Genomic DNA, 13,137 nt, shown 5'->3' on the forward strand with positions numbered 1-13,137 from the left:
AGAGGACAACAATCACGCTTTTAAAGGCACTCTGGCTGTGCTACATGGGATGACTATGGTACGAAATGTCACTTTTAATGTGCATACACCATACACACAGGCAGTGTGAGTAAGTTACATTTTAGTTCAAGTTTATTTGAATGTACAACATATACACACAACATATACCTACAGTTATTTTTTTGTTTATTACAAGATGTTTATTTTGTAGGTTTGGCCATCAATCCTTTTACGCAACACATGATTTGCTGAGATCTCATAACAATACAACATACAGTCTGTCAGATGATCAGACGACAGAAAAAACAACTTAGTCAAACTTATTTGGAAGACAAAGCAAAGGTGACTGATGCAATAATTACATAAACTGTCCACTGTAAACATCAGTCAGACCATTACAAACTACACGTTCCTCTGCTGCCTTGTGGTGTCCTAGTGGCGTAAGAAAAACAATCCATCAGAACCGAGCATTCTCTAACGCAGTGTCAACTTGCTCGTGAACTCTCGGATGAAACTTGCAGTGCTCATCAATAGAATCAAGATTCTGTTATTGCATATTTCTTGACTCAAATGTTTTCTATTCAATTTTTTTATTGTATAAAATCATAATAGGAGTTATCTCAAGACACTTTACAGATTGAGTAGGTCAAAGACCCAACAATACAGTAATTCCCCAAGAGCAAGTCAGTTAGTGCCACAGTGGCTAGGAAAAACTCAATTTTAGGAGAAACCTCAGACAGACCCAGGCACTTGATGGGCAGCATCTGTCGCTGCTGGTTGAGAGGTGACATGAATGGATTGCAATTATAGTCACAATAAAGAAAAGGAACTATGACTAGAAATAATAGTTGTAGCAGTTCAGGGCCAGCAGGGCATAGTAGGGCCACAAACTTATTTAGTGTACTGTGTACTGAGAGTTTGCTCTGTCCACTGGCCAATGGGCAGTGCTTTAGATTTTGCTCTTATTAGGGTTGAAGCTGTATAACCCATCTGTGCTTGTCTGTTTAAGTTGTTATTATTATTATTATTATTATTAGTATTTTATTATTATTAGTATTTATTATTATTGTTATTTGTTGTCTGCCGCCCGGCTCACATTCCCGTAAGCTGGAATGAGCTAGAAACATGAAACTTGGGGAATAACTGGAAATGGTGTGGATGTGCAGAAAGATGAACCCAATCGGCAAGCACATGCTGAGGCTTCAAAATGCAAACTTGAAAGGCCACGCCCCACACACACCGTAAGTCTGATTTACTTAAATTCTCTCACACAGTTGAACTTAATGTGGCTCTACAAAAAGCCTCAAGGACCATTAAGGTCCGCCTAGAAAATCTTTCCGCCACATTTATGAGATCTCCTCCTACACCGTAGCTCTAATTGCCACCAAATTGTCAGTGAAATCACATGGATCAAGCATGTATAATGCTTATCGATATCGCAATTACTTTTCATTATTGACCAATAAACTTTGATAGGGGCGTGGCTCTGGACATAAATGAACACAAATCAGCCACCGGTAAGGCCAGTCATCACCAAACGCACAGGGTATGTCAGATAAGTGCCCCTGATATACCCAGACAGTTTATATACATACGGCACTAGGGGACACTACAAGCGCAAGATAGGTGAGTGCATTACACACATTTTACTATAATGACATATCATTGTCCAATCATCACAAATCTCTCAGGATATGTTCTCATAAGTACCTGAACCATGCCCTGAAAGTTTTATTTAAATTGAACACCACCAGGCGCTATAAATGCAAACAAACTTCCGTTGATGTAGCGTAAATCAGCGCTACAAATGACTAAATATGTGTCCAATCAATTAACATATCACATGAATTTGAAAATAATTGTTTTGACAAATCAGTTGTAGGCATTTTAAACAAGTGTGCACTGTAGTCCATCGTTACAAAGCTGCAGAATATGTTTTATAACGATGTTTGAACCAAATGTGTGAAATTACTTTGAAGTTGCTATTGAGAAAAAGGGTTGACCCCGCGAATCGCCGCTGCTGCTGTATTTTTTACATCTGAAATTATATATAATTATATGACCCAATAGAAGTAAAAGTACTTGTAAAACATAACTACTAAGTAAAAAGTTATAAAATATCTCGTAAAACTAAAGCAATAAAATGCAGTAAAAAAACTTATTAGATGCTTTAGTGTACAAGGTTGTCATATTAATAGGACTGCTGATGCCAAAACTATTGAAATAAGAATTGAAAAGATTGAAAGAACCTGGAATTACATTTATGTGTAGGTGTTTCTCAGGGATTAATATGTCAAAATATTACATTATTGAAATGAGAATAACTTTATTTCTCTGTACGTCTTGTGGGGAAGAAAGCAGCCATGCAACATTAAAAATACAGACTCCCAGTTGGCTGCTGACACCCTCCATCAGGCTGCACAAGCACAAGCAGCAAAAGAGTCCTGCCCACTGTCCTGCTGTCCCACCTCACTGTTTGAAGTCGCACTGAGGCTGCCTCGTGTTACTGTTTCATTTTGTGTTTTGTGTCCTGGTGAATGCCCGTTATGTTTTGTGTGAGCATTCTGCTCTCGGTATGTGGTGGGTTTTTTTGCCGCTTAGTTCCTTCTTCAGAATTTATTTTATATTTGTTCTCCATTTTTCTTCAAAGAATGTACATTTTAAGGCCTGTATAACAAATTATTATTATGGGTGTGCGGAGCATGTCAATGTTTATTTTTATTGTTTGTACTTTTTTGTGTTTAAAAAAGCCTTTGTTAGGCTGTCCTCAGAGAAAAATACATTTTACTGCTGTATAACCCTACTGAAACACTTTAATGTTAGATAACCTCAGCATCTCTCCTGACTTATGTTCTCTGGTTTCAAACACTGGTAAATTGTCTGTATAGGTTAATGGATGCCCCTACCAAGAGTCCTAATTGTAGTCATGATATTAATTAAGGAACTGGATGTTACATGATTTTTTTTCTATTACATCCAGCATTACTGTGACCCCAAAGACTAACTTACTAAGTTTTAAATAGGATTGTGTAGTTGTAAATTGGACACAGTCAACCACTAATTAGTTGTTTTTTGTAAATTCCAGTAATTTCTGTCACTCTTTGTTAGTCATTGGAAAATTGTTTAATCTAAGAAGGAAAAAGAAATAAAAAGTAAGAAGTCCTCAGAAAAACAACTTGTAAGAAATGCAAAAGAATCTTCCGCCATGTTTCTATTTTAAGGTTTGCTAAAAAAAAAAAGTGTTATTACCTGTGATTTAGTTTAATACACTACATTGTTGTCTTAATGTCTTCACCTATCGGGTCTACAGTTCCTATAGAATATTTTCTTTCATGTTTTCTTTTGGAAGAGCTTTACTTTTATGCCAGGTCTAAAAATCTGTCTTTCTGTGTTTTTGATGTATTATATTATGTGTGCAACCTTGCAAGGATGGCAATGCTGCAGCATGCAAGATAATAGTTATTTTTCAGCCTGCGTTGATGTTTGAAAGGTACTGTGTGGTAGAGAGTTACATGAGAGCGAATAAGGCTATACAGTGTATCTGTGCTCATTACCTGCTATAATTTTATCGTCATTTTAGCTCAGTGGTGGGAAGGATTATACCCCATACAGAAGACAGTGTTGTTACAGGCAGACTAGCTGAGATGCATACAGATGGTGTCTCTCTGGCTTTACATCTTTTGCTCGGTACATCCCACAATGCAACCCCTGGGACCCACCCTAGGACAAAGGTTTAAGAATTTTTAGTGGAATCATTGACCTTGTTCATTGTTGTTAGTTCCACCTTTTACATAGTATGTATGACTCAAGTTCTGAAAAATCACTTTACCTAACCGTTATATTTCTGAAAATCCAAGGGTATTTTTTTTTTTCAGCGCCTGGCAAGAATATTTTAAATGGATTTTGTCAGAGCTTCAAATGAAGAATATTATATATTTGGTTGAACTTGAAGGAACCATGCCCACAAGTTGATCTTGTGACGTTTTCTTGGATCTCGTTTTCCAAACTAAAACAAGAGATGACACTCCAGTTTCTTACTTTATTTTTGTGGAAGGTGTATCTTCAAAATGACAGCAGTGTCATCACATTGTGGGATGTTGTGACACTACATGACATGAAAGCAGTAGATCAGCATTTTAGGGTCCATTTGTTTGCTCATGCTTTTGTTCCTTTTTTAAATAATCAGGTCAGCAGTGAAACCAAGATGGTGAGATGAGAAGGCCTAGTAGTGTTGTAAATACAGACTTTTTGTTTTGTACTGTTGTTGACAATAAAGTGAACATTTTGAACAAAAAGAGTCTGGCATATTGGTGTAGATGTGTTAATTAAAAAATTGTCAAAACATATATCCACATTTATGTTTTATGCCAGATGTTCTTGAATGTCAGATGTTCTTGAGCTGTAAAAGGCCCACTGGATTCATCCTCATGATCTTCGTCTTTTTTTCGGTAGCTGCCAGTGTTGTGGCTTATCCTGCATCTAAGGGTGATTGTGTCGTCTGCATAATCTATAGTAGATCATCCAGTGGCAGAGATGGGAAGTAACGAAGTACAAATACTTCGTTACTGTACTCAACTAGATTTTTTCAGATATTTTTACTTTACTTTACTATTTTATTTTTTTTGGCGACTTTTTTACTTCTACTCCTTACATTTTAACACGACTATCGGTACTTTCTACTCCTTACATTTTACAAAATCGGCTCGTTACTTTAGTTTGTACAAAAGGTCGTCTATCAGGTGTGATTGTGAGCGCATGTAGGAGAATAGCGCGGACACGCGCCTCTCACCGCGAGCGGGCACATGGAGAAAAAAGTGAGAGGAAAGACAAAGAGACGAGTTGTCCGGAGATAACCAGTTGAGATCATGTGTGTCTTGAGAACTGTAAGTCATATAACTGATGTGACTTCATTTAAGCCTGTTGTAGTACTGGTCCATAGTACTGGCAAATTTAAAAGTTAGCTTGTTTGTGTTCTTCACCTGTTAGCTAGGTTACACCTGTTAGCTAGGTTACACCTGTTAGCTAAGTTACACCTGTTAGCTAGGTTACACCTGTTAGCTAAGTTACACCTGTTAGCTAGGTTACACCTGTTAGCTAAGTTACACCTGTTAGCTAGGTTACACCTGTTAGCTAGGTTACACCTGTTAGCTAAGTTACACCTGTTAGCTAGGTTACACCTGTTAGCTAGGTTACACCTGTTAGCTAGGTTACACCTGTTAGCTAAGTTACACCTGTTAGCTAGGTTACACCTGTTAGCTAAGTTACACCTGTTAGCTAAGTTACACCTGTTAGCTAACTTGCACCTGGCTGTTGATTCGATATAATGGCGATTGTTGAACGTCCTTGCTCATAAGATTGTGTAATTAATAGTGGGTTTATTTTTTATTATTTACTAGCACATATGATTCGTATGCATTGTATATGGTAGCCTTTGCAATGTTATTTATTTCTTTTATTACCACACAAACAGCAGAGCTACTCACCCCCCCCCCCCCCCCATTTTTTATACTGATGCTTGATTGTAATGAAGCATCAACAGAGAGAAGTTGTCTCTGTCTGTGTTTTAACAGACACACCTGGGGCCAAGTTGGAAACCAGAATCATCTTTAAATCCAGTCCTAATCTAGTCCTCACTAAATTTCAAATAATTTCACTGAAGTAAGTTATTATTTTTTGCGTCATCAATATCAAATTGAATCTAATTGGATGGGAATATACACAGACTTCTCACAAAATCACAACTGAATTCATATCTTGCTACTAGGTCAGAATCTTATTAACCTGGGGCCTGTTGCACGAAACTAGGATAAGGGATTAAGCCGGGATATTCAAGTTATCCTGGATGAATTTAGCTTTGACTCGGTTGCACGAAACCAGATTGAATTAAGCCCAGCCAAGTAACCATGGAGATTTATTCTTTGCGGCTATAGCCTGGTCCAGAGCAGGCTAACAGCCGGGCTAAGATTAATCCTGGAGTCTCATGTGTCAAATCAGCTGCTGTCTGATCCGAAATAAACGTGTTTAACAGTTATTCCCGCCGGCAGACCTGCGAGTCGCGTCCACTCTCTCTGTAAAAGCAGAGATGAGCAGCGCGGCGTCTCTCAGCTTCAGGTTACAGACGCGCACCGGAGATTAAGTGCGACGATATTAATGTAGTGATATTCCCGGATGGCAATAATATTAATGGCAGAATTGTCAGAGACCAATACATTCATGATTTCATGTTCTTGTTGCTTCTCCTTCTCTAATAAAGGACAGTTGTGTTACTCCTTAATATGTAGGCCTAATGTTTTTTTTTATTATAGCTTACATTGGTTTCATAACCTTCTCAATAGTCTCACATCCCTGGACCAATAACGTGGTCTATATACTGGACGTATGTAGTGTAGTTTACATTCATCACACCGGGAACACCATGGTTCTTCATCTTTTTATTTTGGTGCGGTCACTTGTCAGAAGAATAAACCATGAATATTGTTTTACAAATGCTTACAGCGTGTAGCCCATTGAAGTCACTTATTTCTTTTTCTAGTGGTTGTCCCTTTCTGATTGTTCTGTATAAAGAATTAGATATAGCTTATAGAGATCTGTGCATATCGTTGTAAAACATGTTCTCGCGTTGTGAATAAGGGTTTGAAATTAAGCCTAGTCATTAGGGTCCCTTTCCCGAGGAACAGGGATTCCCTCTGCTCACTTTTAAGGCAAAGGCTAAATAATAATACATTTTATTTATATAGTGCTTTACATGGCTAGTCAAAGACACTTTACAGTAAAACCAGAACATTTATCACATAAAATCAGAAACACTAAACTACCATATTTAAAGCAATTAAAACAGTGTAGCCCAACTCTGTAAAAATGTGGATTGACTATAGGCTAAGTAGATATTTTACATCCATACACATTCAGTCGGGTCCGCTATGTTGGGCTTTTTCTCTCCCTTAGAGCCGTATTTCCCTTTTTGCATATTATATTCTTAATAAAAAAAAAAATAAATAAATTTCCAACCTCTATTTTGTTACACTTGAGTAACCAAGCTCTATTTTGTTACTTTTACTTGAGTAAAGACGTTAAATCAGTACTTCTACTTTTACCAGAGTATTTTAACGCAATTATCTGTACTTCTACTTGAGTACGGGAAGTGAGTACTTTTGCCATCCCTGTCCAGTTGTGCCCATATAGTGCACTAGATTCCATTCTGTCTTTTGTCAGTTGTCCTCATTATCCAGTCGATGGCTAGTAGAAATAAGAATGGAGAAAATGGGTGAGCCTCTCTGACCCTGCTCTTGATCTAAAACTGGTTAAAAACCTGTACTTAATGTTTCGCTCTACTCATTCCAGCATACTTACTTTTCAGATTACAGAACACTATATAAACCCCATTTACTTACCCTTTCAATATAAACCCATTTAAACATTAAATGCCAGTGTGAACATAAAGAGTGACTCCACTAACACAGTTCTATCTTTTAAAGAGGCCCTTTGGCTAAATGTTTGTAAGTATTTACTCTAGATAAGGCTGCCTAATTTCGGAAAGGTGTTTATGATCTTTTAAAGAGAACAGCAACTGTTCATTTCCACGGAGTCATTCCTGGACCCTGGTTGGCTCTATGAAAAGAGCTTAACTGAAGAAAAGTCTTGATGGACAAATATTTCTTGAATTTTTTGAAATGACATAAGAGCTTTTTTTTTCTCAACATTCTTCCAAATGTTGCATCTCTTTATGATGTCCCATTTTCCAAATCTTGTTATTCAGAGTCAACGGTATGAGGTTATTTTGTCTTTGGTGACAGCCCCATTTTAGTCTAAGACTTCCCAGCAGACATTGAGACGTTGAATTCCCATTGTTTGAACGTCCAATCAAGACATTTTGTTACGGTGTGTGTAATTATGTGCCTAGCCTGTCAGTCCAATGATAGGTGACACAGCACAAGTTTAATCAACACCTTCTAGTGTTAAAACTAAAAACTAAAAAATAATAAATGCCTGTGGGAGTGTTCCTGTCACTTTACATGTTAGGAGATTATCTTTACAGTAGCTGTGAGGCCTGTTGCCTCATCCAGTCTTCCAGAAGAAGTCTAGTATCTACTATCCGTATCAACACAATTACCAATTTGTTTCTTTCATTATAGTTTCTGGCATTTTTTTTCAGATTAATTTTAGTCTGGTTTATTTGCAGTTAAATTAATGATTACTCCACTTAGTCCTGTGGAAATAGGTCTGTCAACGTGAGACTACTGGAACATACTGTCGGGAAACAGCTGTGTAACATGAGTGGTATCATGACACACACACACATGCACTCACTTGCGGAATTGGGACTTTTTATTTACTTACCCATGAAAATAACATATCAAGAAAAAAGCATTAATAATGTATAAATTAATTGCGCATTACTCTATGCTTTACACATTATCACATTAGTTTTGTCACCAGAGCACATTAATACGAAAATGGCAATAGAAAATAAAAAACACCCTTTGCATCCTAAGGCCACTTACCCCTTCACAAGGACGTCCATGGAATGGACAGCACTGAGCTCAGAGTTTCAAGTTTGAGAAAAAGAAAGGGAAAGAGACCAGTGTAACAATTAAGCCTCAAGTTTAGGAAATGGAATAGCTGAAGTGTGATAATTTGTCTGCAACCACAAACATTGCCTATGCTCTAATCCATAATTTGGACAGAGCAGTCTGGCATTCCTTTTTTAAGGATTTTCTGTTTCACTACAAACAGCACTGCCAATTGTGACAATAAACCTCAGTTGAATGTTGTAATGTAATAAACTTGGTAGGTTACGTGAGCAGATAAAGCTGCTTAGCAGATGACTAAGCATCTATCTATATGTTTATACATGTTTTAGTTTAGCTTGACTGCTTTAATGGCTGTGCTGCAAAACCCCACCCAACCCCAATGAGACCAAACACACAGATTGTGGACTTTAAGAGCACATTCACTGGTTCACTAGGTAGTTGGTCTCCACTACCAAGCATCATTTTACTCTCATGGTTGACCATGCAGCACAGAGAGCCATACTCACTTTGTTTACATGGACATAGCAACCTTTTGGTAACCACACAGTAACAAGGTTTTGCTTAGAAGCATGAATGTCAAATCAGGGTTAAGATGACCTCATAAGATCATATTCTAATGATGAGAAAGCATGGCTTATTCCAACACACAAACACAACTTTTACATGTAAAGAAAAGTCAGCGAGTTGTATCATTAGGACTGGAATCAATATTTCCTTTGAACATTGAACCTTTTCATTTCCTTTTTGCAACCAGACGATGACATATTTGACAAGAAACATTGTTGTTACACTATAAGTGATATCTAATATATTTGGACTACATTTTGGAATAATTTACAACTTACTAACTGAGAACCTCAGACCCAACAGACAGAGGGAAAAAAAAAAAAGTTACTCTGTAGAAGTTTTACTACCTAGCTGTTGCTAGGAAGTAGCGACTGTTTTGTGACTTAAAGGGGTGATAGAATGCAAAACCGATTTTACCCTGTCATATGTGAATACCGACAGTTTGGTGGGTAAATAGGACATACAAAGAAGCTTTAAATCCCATTGACATGCCTTTCCTCTGAAAATCCCACATTTTGAATCTGCCGCTGAAAACGGGCGAATCTCAACAAAGCCAAAAGATGACGTCAGGATCTCAGAACCATTAGCTTTGTCACGCCCATTACCGTATAAGGAGAACGGTCCAGCCCCAACATCTACACACAGGCCACTGACCTGAGACCAGCTCCTAATGGAGCTAGCGTTAGCTCAGTTAGATGTCCGACTGAGAACGCTGCTTGTGTACTCTGACGGGATTTACTAAGAAGAAAGTTTGGAATATTTTCCCAGGATAATGACAATGAACCAGGGTCGTAAATGCAGAGTTCCAGCCTACAAGGAACGGTGACACTTCTCATAGCCTTCCCAAGGAAGCAACCACTTGACGGGCTCGGCTGCTGTTTATAAGGAGATCCAGGGAACGTTTTCACCAAAGACAGTTTCAAACTTTGGACAATTTAAAGCAGGATTTGCTAAGCTGCTGTTGCTGTTCCAACTGTCTGGTCATCCCAACCACAAGCTGTAGTAGGATTTCGTCATTAACAGTAACATTGGCAATGCTAAGGTATCCTGTAGCTAGCATAGGCTGAATGTCTTTTGATAACTGTAATGGCAAGGGGCTAACGTTTCATTTTCCTAACTGTTCCATTCGAATAAATACCCCGTGTTGTCATGTAGCTCCATCTATAGTTCACCATGCATGTTTGTCCACTTGTCAGGTTCATTTTTATTGTATTTCAGCAAGAAAGCTAACTGCAGCTGAGTAGAATCATGATCGTTTGGTTGCTAGCTAGCGCTAAGCTGTAACGTTACTCAGCTAGCTAGCTAGCTCTGTTATCCCGTTTGCTTCGACAACAGAACTGGAAACGTTATCATTTCATATGATATCTAGTCAATCTCGTGAAAACAGTGTGTATATAGACTGCAATGTATTGATTTGCAGTTTTTTTTATTTCAGAGCAACGCTATGTCACAAGGACAAGACGCGAAAGATGCAGCTTGCCAAACAGATGCTCCGAGTGTGTCATCTCGGGGGACACAACTGTCTCATAAGACATCAGACCGCACATATCATACAAGGTAACCTTTGTAATTATTCTTACAAACCAGACGTCTTATAGTGTTTGTGTAGCATTGTGACTGGGTAGCATTTAGCAGAGCAGTGTTATCTAATGTTATCATGATGAGTGAGTGACTTTTATCAAATATGTGAGCCATTACCAACACATTAGTGAATTATTTAAAGTAGGAATAGAACTATTCATCTGGATTATCACTGATTGGTCTGATCTCAATCAATTGCATTTCCTTTTGTGGGGGGGGGGCTGGTGAAAATAATTTGGACAATAGGCAGGAATGTGTTTGTATACAACAGGTATGACTGAATGCTAGATTGTGTGTTGACGATGCCTTTTGCAGGTATGTACACGCCCTATGAACTTTGTCATTCAACAAAACAAGTCTTTAGAAAAGGCAAATGTGAATGGGGACAAATTGTCTGCAGAAACTGGTTTTGTTCAGTGAAGGAGTGAGACACAAACATGGTCTAGAGACATCAAGCCTAATGGCCGGCCATATAAATGTAAATCATTTCAGATTTAAGCTGCTCCCACTGTAAGACACTTGTAACAACACTGGTTAGAGTCCTGCTTTGGCACAGCTTAGAGGTTTAGCAACTGCTTTTGCTATGAGTCAACTGGAGTATTTTGCTTGGTGTGTGTAAAAGGTAATACAGTTATGTTACAATATTTATGTTTTTGTTTGATTGTATCTTGCAGCCACAACGGAAGACAGCCAAGGGGAAACTAATGTACAGACGTCTGTTCCCAAAGGCCAACAGGGGAGGTTACACCGTCAAAGAAGTGAAGACAGAGACAAAAGTTTGTAAGTTTAAATATTTTTTTATTACAAACAAAAAATACTAAATTGCATCTTATCGGCACTCAAAATAACTTTTCACACACTGCAAACAACAAATCTGAATGTGCAATGATATAGGTGCTAAAATGACTTTTCACACACAACAGGCTATGTCTTAGACCTGATGCGACTGGTGTTTGAGGAGATCATCCACGACCCCCTTCCTTATCTGGAAGCAGTCCTGTGCCCCAGGACCTGTGTGCTCAGCTCGACAGGCACCCAACCCGACATACTGCCCTGAAACATCCAGAAACTCCCTCCACGCTGCACGACACAAGAGGGGTCACGGCACGGACACTTCTACCAAGAAAACCCAGCACCAGCTCACAAAAGTCCTATAAGCCCTGTGTCTGCATTGCCTACAAAGAGAACAGGGTGTAGTGGACAATCACATTTTTAGATTTAAGAGTAATGATGATTGTTTTGAAACAAAATAAAGTAATTTTGTTGTCTTGATAATACTGTGTTTTTGTAATAATGCTGAATCAATAATCAATGCGTATTGTTATAAACATTTTATTTAGATACTTGAACTGCTAACAGTGGTATCAAATGGGCTTCACCTTTCCATCCATCTGATTCTCAACTGGCCATGGTCAACTCTGTAAATATTCATTGCATTTGCAAAGAATATATATTGAGGCACGGATGAAGGCCAGGATGGTGAGCCATACAGGTTATCTCCTCAGGAATCTAGGTCATTCTTATTCTTCTGACCTGTAAAAACAAACATAATGAGCCTGTTGTTATTTCATAATGTTGAATGAGCAGAAAGCATAAAGTAGCTTGAGTTAATGTATCTCTAGTTTTATTTAACTGAGGTATTTATTGGCAACATATTTTCTCTCTCCTGGGGCATGTGTGCACAGTTTCCACAAGAACACCTGCCAAGGTAAGATACTACATTAGATTACTACATGTTAAGAAGGTAATAATCTCATAGTCAGATGATCTAATCTGCATGATAGTAGTTCCAAGATAACATTAGACGTAGCATACAAACTGAACAGAAAAAGGCTCCTGTCCAGCTAAATGGACGTACTGTTGCAAGATAACATTACTTCTGGGTGGTAAAGAATGTACGTAACTCATAATCACAATCAATCACTATTCAGCAGGAGAGTATACGGTAACAAATGTTACAATGTGACTAAGAGACTTTCGTTGAGAGCAGCTCTATGAACTGGCCACTAACTTTTCTGCCAACTGGACATCTTGACTGAAATTGCGAGGGTACAAGTTGTAAAATATTTGTCCATGTGCAAATTAATAAGTTATGTTGCTTACAATACTAAAAACAAGGCTAATACAAAGTTATTCTTAGGCTACAACACTGAAGTGGGAGTATTACACTAGTGTGACAACAAACCTCTAATGTTGAAAAAGCAAGTAAATGCTAAATGACAAAACTTACCAGTCTGAAGAAGTCATTTCCAATTTACTGGCAGGTTGCTCCTCGATGTCAGATCCTTCCTCTGATTCAGGCTCAAACAGATACGGTAACCATGCTATCGCCACCTTGGATGTTTTAGTCATGTTTGTGTGCCGCAGCAAAGCTCGTTGCACACCAACCAATCAGCGCGCAGCTTATTTAAATATTCATGAGCAGACCATATAAGGCAGAAAAGCTCTCGTTTCAAGC

At 38.2% G+C, this 13,137-nt stretch overlaps 1 long non-coding RNA gene across 1 annotated transcript; it reads left to right on the plus strand.

The window, feature by feature from the left end:
• Positions 1-2,549: 2,549 nt before the first annotated feature.
• LOC116677193 (uncharacterized) lies at positions 2,550-11,204 on the plus strand. The gene is made up of 3 exons (XR_004328946.1): positions 2,550-2,669; positions 10,486-10,488; positions 11,195-11,204. It is a non-coding gene; the product is annotated as an uncharacterized LOC116677193 (long non-coding RNA).
• Positions 11,205-13,137: the final 1,933 nt, after the last annotated feature.

The sequence above is a fragment of the Etheostoma spectabile genome, unplaced genomic scaffold, assembly GCF_008692095.1.
Source record: "Etheostoma spectabile isolate EspeVRDwgs_2016 unplaced genomic scaffold, UIUC_Espe_1.0 scaffold00004550, whole genome shotgun sequence".
NCBI classification, from domain to species: domain Eukaryota; kingdom Metazoa; phylum Chordata; class Actinopteri; order Perciformes; family Percidae; genus Etheostoma; species Etheostoma spectabile.